At 43.7% G+C, this 7,981-nt stretch overlaps 1 long non-coding RNA gene across 1 annotated transcript; it reads left to right on the top strand.

Annotated features, from left to right (window-relative positions):
- The first annotated feature begins 3,601 nt into the window (after positions 1–3,601).
- On the top strand, positions 3,602–6,637 carry LOC111215646. The gene is made up of 2 exons (XR_007333787.1): positions 3,602–5,989; positions 6,065–6,637. It is a non-coding gene; the product is annotated as an uncharacterized LOC111215646 (long non-coding RNA).
- Positions 6,638–7,981: the final 1,344 nt, after the last annotated feature.

Below are 7,981 nucleotides of genomic sequence, written 5' to 3'. Positions count from 1 at the left end.
TGAGAGGTTCTGGTGAATCCAAATCATCTCAACATGGAAATGGAGCACAGACCTGAGTCAACTGTGAAGACTGAAGAGGAGAGGCATGGCGAGTGGTCAAGGTGGGCCAAAAGAGCTTTGGAAAGCTGTGGGTTATGGAGTAGTCATGGAAAGGGGAAACCTTTCATGGAAATGGCTACTGAAGAAGGTCAGACAAGAGGTCTGAAGCTGGGAAATGAAGTTGTTCAAGGAAACACTACAAAGAGTGAGATTGAAGCAACTTTAGGCAAGTCCAAGCTTGTGAGAGTCGTTGAGGACAGAGGGGTGATCCGCGGCTTGAGACAAGGAAAGGATGAGTGTTATCAGCTTGTGGGAAGGCTGAGAGAAGTATGGTCAGAGCTAGATGTGGTGAAGACACACACATCAAATCCGAGATGGTGTCAAGAAAGGAGGAAGCAAGATGTGATCTTCAGCTTCCTTATGGAAGAGGTATGTGAGCTTGTTAAATATACTTGTGATGTGTGGGAAATGAACAGGAAGCCAGAAAGATGGAAGGGAGGTACAAGCTGTAAGAGGGGAAGGTTGAGAAAACTTTCTAAGGAGTGGTTAATGAAGAGAAGGGCATGGAGAAAGGATAGCGAGTCTGAGCACTTGAGTGACAGGATGAGTGTGATCTTGAAGAGAATCAAGGATGTACTTCAGCAGATGGTTATAGGAGAGTGTTCATACTCAGCTTACATGGGAGAAACAGTAGGAGACAGTGCGGATATGAGAGGAATGGATACCAAGAGGGCAGATGAGTGTGTGACAAAGAAGGAATGGGATGAGTTGGTTAAGCATGTGTATGCTTTGGCTACGACCCGGAGTCTGGGTGCTCCTGCCAAAGCATCCACATCTAAACCCATCATCATTGACTCTGGAGCAACACACCACATGATCAGTGACAAGAGACTAATCAGTGAGGTTAAAGCAGCAACAGGGAGTGTCATGATAGCCAATGGTACCAGGATCCCAATAGAAGGAGTGGGAAACCTCAAGCTGTTTGAGAAGAACTCCACTGCCTTCTACCTACCTCAGTTTACATCCAATCTAATCTCAGTTAAGAAGGCTACAGTTGATCTGGATTGTCAAGTGGTTTTCAGACCAAATGAAGTTGAGTTCCAGGATTTGAAGACTGGAAGAGTTATTGGCAGAGGAGACAGCAAGCATCAGCTCTATCATCTCCAAACAACTGAGGCGCCTAGTCCTGTGGAGTCTGTGTGTTTAAGCAGCACAACGGATAGGTGTGATAATCTCACATGGCATGCAAGGCTGGGACATCCTCATGCCAAGGCAATTGAACTGATTCTACCAAGTATGGCGTTCAATCACTTGGAGTGTGAAGCTTGTATACTTGGAAAGCACTGTAGAACTGTCTTCCCAACATCAGAAACCATATATGAGAATTGCTTTGATCTGGTGCATTCAGACGTGTGGACAGCTCCCTGTATGTCTAGAGACAGCCATAAGTACTTTGTGACTTTCATTGATGAGAAGTCCAAGTACACATGGATCACCATGATTCCCTCCAAAGACAGAGTCCTGGAAGCCTTCATGAACTTCCAAGCATATGTTACTAACCAGTACAATGCCACTGTGAAGATTCTGAGGTCTGATAATGGAGGAGAATACACTAGCAATGCTTTCAAGAGTCATCTTGCAAAGCATGGGATTGTGCAACAAACTAGCTGCCCTTACACACCACAACAAAATGGGGTGGCTGAGAGGAAGAACAGACATTTGATGGAGGTTGCGAGATCAATAATGTTCCACATGAATGTCCCTAAGAGGTTTTGGAGTGATGCTGTTCAGACTGCTTGCTATCTCATCAATAGAGTGCCAACCCGTGTATTGAAGAAACTGTCTCCCTTTGAAGTATTAAACAAGGCCAAGCCACACATTGATCATTTGAGAGTCTTTGGGTGCTTATGTTATGTGATGATTCCCGGAGAAAGAAGGAACAAGCTAGAAGCAAAGAGTACTAAAGCTATGTTCATTGGGTACTCAATCACTCAGAAAGGCTACAAATGTTATGATCCAATAACTAGGAGGGTTATGGTATCTAGAGAAGTGAAGTTTGTTGAGTCTAAAGGGTATTATGAGGAGAAGAAATGGGAAGACCTAGAGGATCTGTCCCGAGCTCCATCAGAGAAGGCAACAACATTGAGGGTGTTGTTGGAGAGGCTAGGGATAGGATTATCCCAAGATCAGGAACCAGGAAGAACAGGACCTTCTAATCAAGCTGGAGAAGCTGGAGGAACAACTCCTCTTGATCATGAGAGGGGGAATGGATCTGAATCAGGGGAGCAGGAGCATAACCAAGAGGATTCAGGTCAGCATGATCAGGAGGAGACACATGAAGTAGAGAGTGGAGCTCAGTCAGGTGGAAATGAGCAGGGAGAACCTACTGGAAATGAGCAGGGAGAACCTACTGGTTTAAGAGAGGAAGCACAAGAGAATGTTCAGGCTGAAGAACAGGTTGAGACCTTGCGGAGGAGCACAAGGATAAGGAGGGATCCTTCCAACTGGGTAAACACGAGAGTGTACTACAATGCCCAGGCTGTGGAGCATCCCTCTCAAGCTGTGTGTTCCTTTGCTGAGTTTCCAGAAGAGCACATGGTGTTTATGTGTAACTTGGATGAGAATGAGATACCAAGATCTTATGAAGAAGCTATGAAGCACAAGGTTTGGAGAGATTCAGTAGGAGATGAAAGGGATGCAATGATCAGGAATGATACTTGGTATGAGAGTGAGTTACCTAAAGGGAAGAAGGCAGTTTCAAGCAGATGGATCTTCACCATCAAGTACCTTGCAAATGGGGAGATAGATAGGCGCAAGACTAGGCTGGTTGCAAGAGGATTTACACAAACTTATGGGGAAGATTACATTGATACTTTTGCACCAGTGGCCAAGCTTCACACAATTCGAATTGTCTTATCTATTGCAACAAACTTGGAGTGGGATTTGTGGCAAATGGATGTGAAGAATGCGTTCTTGCAAGGTGAACTTGAAGATGAAGTATACATGCATCCACCTCCTGGTCTTGAGCATCTAGTAAAGCCAGGGAATGTTTTGAGATTGAAGAAAGCAATATATGGGTTGAAACAGTCACCTAGAGCTTGGTACAGGAAGCTGAGTACAACACTCAATGGGAGAGGCTTTAGGAAGTCTGAACTAGATCACACTCTCTTCACCTTGACAGGACCTTCAGGGAGCATTGTGATTCTAGTGTATGTGGATGATTTGATTATCACAGGAAGTGATAAGGCAGGGATTCAGGCTACTAAGGAGTTTCTCAAATCTGTGTTTGACATCAAGGATTTGGGAGAGATGAAGTATTTTCTGGGCATTGAGATATGCAGATCAAAGGAGGGTTTGTTTATGTCTCAAAGGAAGTATACTATGGATATGTTGAAGGAGACTGATGTGCTTGGAGGAAAGATAGCTAAGACACCCCTTGAGGAGGGATATAAAGTTCTGCGTGAGGGGGAGGTTGAAGAGAAGCAGCTGTTTGAAGATCCTAAGCTATACAGGAAGATGGTTGGCAAGCTGATCTACTTGACCATCACCAGACCAGATATATGTTTTGCTGTGAACCAAGTGAGTCAGCATATGCAGGCGCCAAAGGTCCATCATGTTGGAATGAAGAAGTAAGAAGCTGGAGTTGATGAAGAGACCAAGCTTCAAGAGCAAGCAAATCCGGAACAAGCAGATTTGAATCTGTCCGTACAGTTTTGGCTTGCAAGTAACCAAACCTAACCTAGAGTGTCTTGGAAGTCAAGGCAAGTGGGGAACTCGTCCAGCTGAGCTTTCTGAAGCATATTTGAAGTTTAAACTAAGTATGAGACCGTTGGAGAGAGATCTGGCAAGTTGGAGAATTAATTAAGATAAAAGTCACATGTGCATAAGGAGATGAACCTGCTGTCACTTTCACCCAACCAGACTGTGCCCATCTCTCTCTCCTGTCACTCTCTACTCCCTCTGGTCGAGATTCTCCTTGGCTGCATCCTCCTGGCTCCATCAGAAACCCTACAATAATATTAGTTTAGTAAATCTGTACTTTAACAATTGTTTAATCACTTGCAACTTGTAATCTGGCTATAAAGCCACCCCATTGTAACCATTACGAAATTAAGCTGAATGGGGGAGTTTCCCCTTTCTTCTTCACCATTCTCAAGTCTCTTATACTCTCCTAATCTCTGGTTACAAGAATCTCTCTCATACTCTCTCAAATCTCACTTAATCTCTCTTATTCTCCATTGCAGTCTCTTTAATTCTCACTTACTGTCTTCACTCTGTTCTCCTTCAATCCGACCACTCTCTGTTCTAAACAACACTCACACATCATAATCTGTCTATTCTCACATGGTATCAGAGCTCCAAGCTCCTGAGAATCCATAGAGCTTCCGCAAATCTATTACAGTTCATACTTCTCTTCAAAAATCTCTGTTTCTGTTCATCCTTGTATCCTCTGGTCTAAAGCTTTTCCAGGAGGGAAGAGACTCACCAGAACTCAAGATAAAGGAGGTCTTTAGTATCTGAAACTCAAAGCTTCCACAATTCAAGCATAGGCTCATCCTCATTGTTATTTCAAATCATTGGAGAGTTTCTGTCCAGCCAGCTGTTCAATCTCTTCAAGAGGAAGAAGACTAAACATGGCGTGTCCAGAGACTTCCCAAGGTCTATCATCCTTTCTCCTGTTCAGCCTGAAGAGATCTCTTGGAGAAAGAAGGTTTTGGAGCTGTTTGGCAAGCAATGCTCCAAACCAAGTCTGTACAAGTGATTTTCAAGTTCTTCCCAAAATGGAGTCTCTCACTGTGTGCCAGAAGGTGGCGCCTGGTAATCAGGAAGAAAGGAGGGGTCTTAAGCATGAGTGGTCTAAAGGGAAAGCACACACAAGGAAATGGCGTGGGGTAGAGATCCCAAACTCCAAATCTGTCAAGTTCAAGTGAACAGTGTGCCTTGGAGGTTCAAGGAACCAGCTCAGGTTCCTTGTTTGTAAGTTAACCTCCTACCTTTAATAAGAGCTTGAGTAGTTATGTCTGGTTGTGTTGAGTGGTGTGTTTGGTATCCTTGGGACAGGTTCAAGTTGCTAGAGTTGTTGAACCTAGTTCCTGTCCCATGATACTTAAATTGTGTGTGTTGCTCTGTTTCTTAAATTATTTCGAGGAGTTGTCTAGCATGGTATTGTCTAGTTCCTGTCCTAGATTAATTGTTTCTGTTTGTATTGTGCTAGGCGATTTGTTTAGCTACTGTCATTGTCTTGTTGCATTGATAGAGGTCTAGGAGAGTCTCCTGATCTTGTATTGCATTATATATATATTGTTCAAGATGATTAGATGAGTTGTTTAGTCTCTGTTTATTGTCTTTAAAATTCATAAAAAGAGCCTAATTGCCTTGTTATTGATGAGTTATCATACCTGAGCAGTTAGTGATGTTTAGTATGCATGGAGTTGAACTGAATGAGTTGTTTAGATTCTGTTCATTGCATATTTTCTTTCTCTTAAAACATTGGGATCAGACTTGGTGAATTATCAAGGGCTGATCCTAGTGTGTGTGGTCTGATTCTTGCTGGAGTTTGAGTGATGTTTCAGGTACACAAGAGGTGATCTCTGTCCATCATCAAACTAAGACAAAGAAGAAGGCATTGCCCACGTTTTTCAGAGCCTCCCAAGATGGATATTCCTGAACCGTGGAGATTGCCCAGTCCCAAATCCTATCTATGTGTCTGCCCATTTCCTACCCTGAAGATAGAAAGGATGTTGGAGAATTGGAGAAACTGCTCAGAAGTGACTTACCTGATGCCAAGAGGATGTACAGGAGGTGCACTCAAGAGAAAAGGCCATCACTAAGCCAAGAGTGGCCGGTGGTCAGAGGCATGGGTCAAGGTGTTTAGTCCTGACCATGTAAAGATACCTTGTGAGTGGAATCAGTTGGCTTAAGCGCAGGCGTAGGAGCTGTTGTGCTCCTGGTTCAAGAGACTCACAAGGAAGGCCATCACCTAAGTCATGAGGAGACTGGTGGTCCAAAGACATTGGAGCTGAAGGCAAATGGTGAACTGGTTGGCTTAAGCGCAGATGTTGGTATTGTTGTGCTCCCAGTTCAAAACTCATTGAAGCTCACGTTCAAGCTTGTCACTATACTCAGTCAAGCTTGAGGAGGGGAATATCAGTGAGCTACCAAAAGATCCATGAAGCTTACTGTATCCAGTGTCCCATTTCCTCATAGAAGACCAGCAAGAGGTTGGCGAATTAAAAGAGGACTTAAGTGATCAGTCTGAAGAAGCTGTCACTCCTCACTGTTCTTACCAGCCAGATGCAAGGATTATTCAATCAGGGACATTCTTGGCTAAGCAATCACATGATGGTGGCAAATTATGGAGTTGCAAAGTCCCCCTACATGTTGAAACTTCAAGAGAATAATGCAAAGGCTGGTTGAGAGAAGGAATGGCGTGGAGGATTCAAGTGCTTAGTAATCCTCACCAACATTCAACAAACTGATGCAAGGGAAGTACCTAAAACCATTATTATTCTTATGAGTGAATAGGTTTGCCCCTTGAGAATTGATACATGCATTTTTTGGATGATTGAATCAGGTACCTATTGAGCTCATGAACAAAGACAAGCTTTGTCTCAACCCCTAAATGGAGGCAAGAAGCCAGAAGAAAGGGGGAGACAAGCTCAGGTCATAAGAAGAAGCTCAAAGGTGATTTGACAGTGAAGCAACTGGCGCCAATCCAAGTCGTTCATTGCCTCACCTCCGATCAAAATTGGAGTTTGCAAGTGGTGGATTCACTCTTGCATTACTCAGTACCAACCGGATCAAAGAAGCTCAGTTCCAAGTGTGTGATTGAGCTTCCATAATCCGGACTGTGTCTTACCAAGTGGAATTCAATTGGAGTCCACGCCTCACCATTCTTATGAAAGGGAAGCACCTTAAACTCATCTCAATACATTCATGATTGTCCTTATACTTTATATTATTGAGTTTGATGTGATGAGTGCATTTCCTTAAGAACTGATGCAAATTTAGAATGATGTATCAGGTACCAAAATAAGCTTGAGCCTCACTGAAGATGATGATGATGATCCGGTCGTGTCCTAGCCTATCTAAGATGGCCAAAGAAGTCAGTTGAGAAGGGGAGACCCAAACCGGGTCGGTCTATGGTCCATGAAGAGGTCAAGCCAAGTTCTAAAGAACAAGTAACTTTGCTGGGGGTTCAGAGAAGATGGTCTGGTCGTTTCCTTGCCTTCCTAAGGTGGCTTGAAGCCAGTTGAGAGGGGGAGACCCTAAACCGGCCACAAAATGATCCAGCCGGCTACTTGTGCTCAAGGATAGCAAGTTATGGTGATTCATACTTGCTATACCTATTAGGCCACGATCCAGAGCCTAAGGACTCCACCATGATGAATCTGAAGTTCCTTAGGCTCACTGGCCAATCCCTAAGCTTTGTAGAAACTCCACTCTTTTTCCCTTAGCAAGTTTTGTCCCAATGGGTTTTCTTGCTAAGGTTTTTAATGAGGGAGCTTCTTCAAGGTTCCAAGCTGATATGATCATGGACCAGCTAGTTGATAAAGATGAAGAAGGAGAGACTAAAGATACACTAGCTGAAGAGGAAGCTGTCTTAGCCATTCCCACAGGTCCTATCACTCGTGCAATGACAAGGAGACTCAAGGAAGCCGTTGGAAACATACTGAAGATCTCTAAGAAGCAAGAAGACTGTCTTGGTAGAAGCTTGAGCCACCAAGACACACTCATCACCATTCATGTGATCTTACCATCAAGCTGATCATCATCTAGGCAAGTGGCTTGGTATACTCTTTTTCCCTTGATTAGTTTTGTCCCACTGGGTTTTCTAATCAAGGTTTTTAATGAGGTATCAAGTTCACTTACACATTCCTAGTTGATGTATCTTGGATGCAACTCGGCCTAAGGCATCTTGGACCGACTTCATCATCTATCT

The sequence above is a fragment of the Brassica napus genome, unplaced genomic scaffold, assembly GCF_020379485.1.
Source record: "Brassica napus cultivar Da-Ae unplaced genomic scaffold, Da-Ae ScsIHWf_2243;HRSCAF=2896, whole genome shotgun sequence".
Taxonomy (NCBI): Eukaryota; Viridiplantae; Streptophyta; class Magnoliopsida; order Brassicales; family Brassicaceae; genus Brassica; species Brassica napus.
The sequence above is the reverse complement of the archived record's forward strand: the minus strand, read 5'-3'. Positions and strand labels throughout refer to the sequence as shown.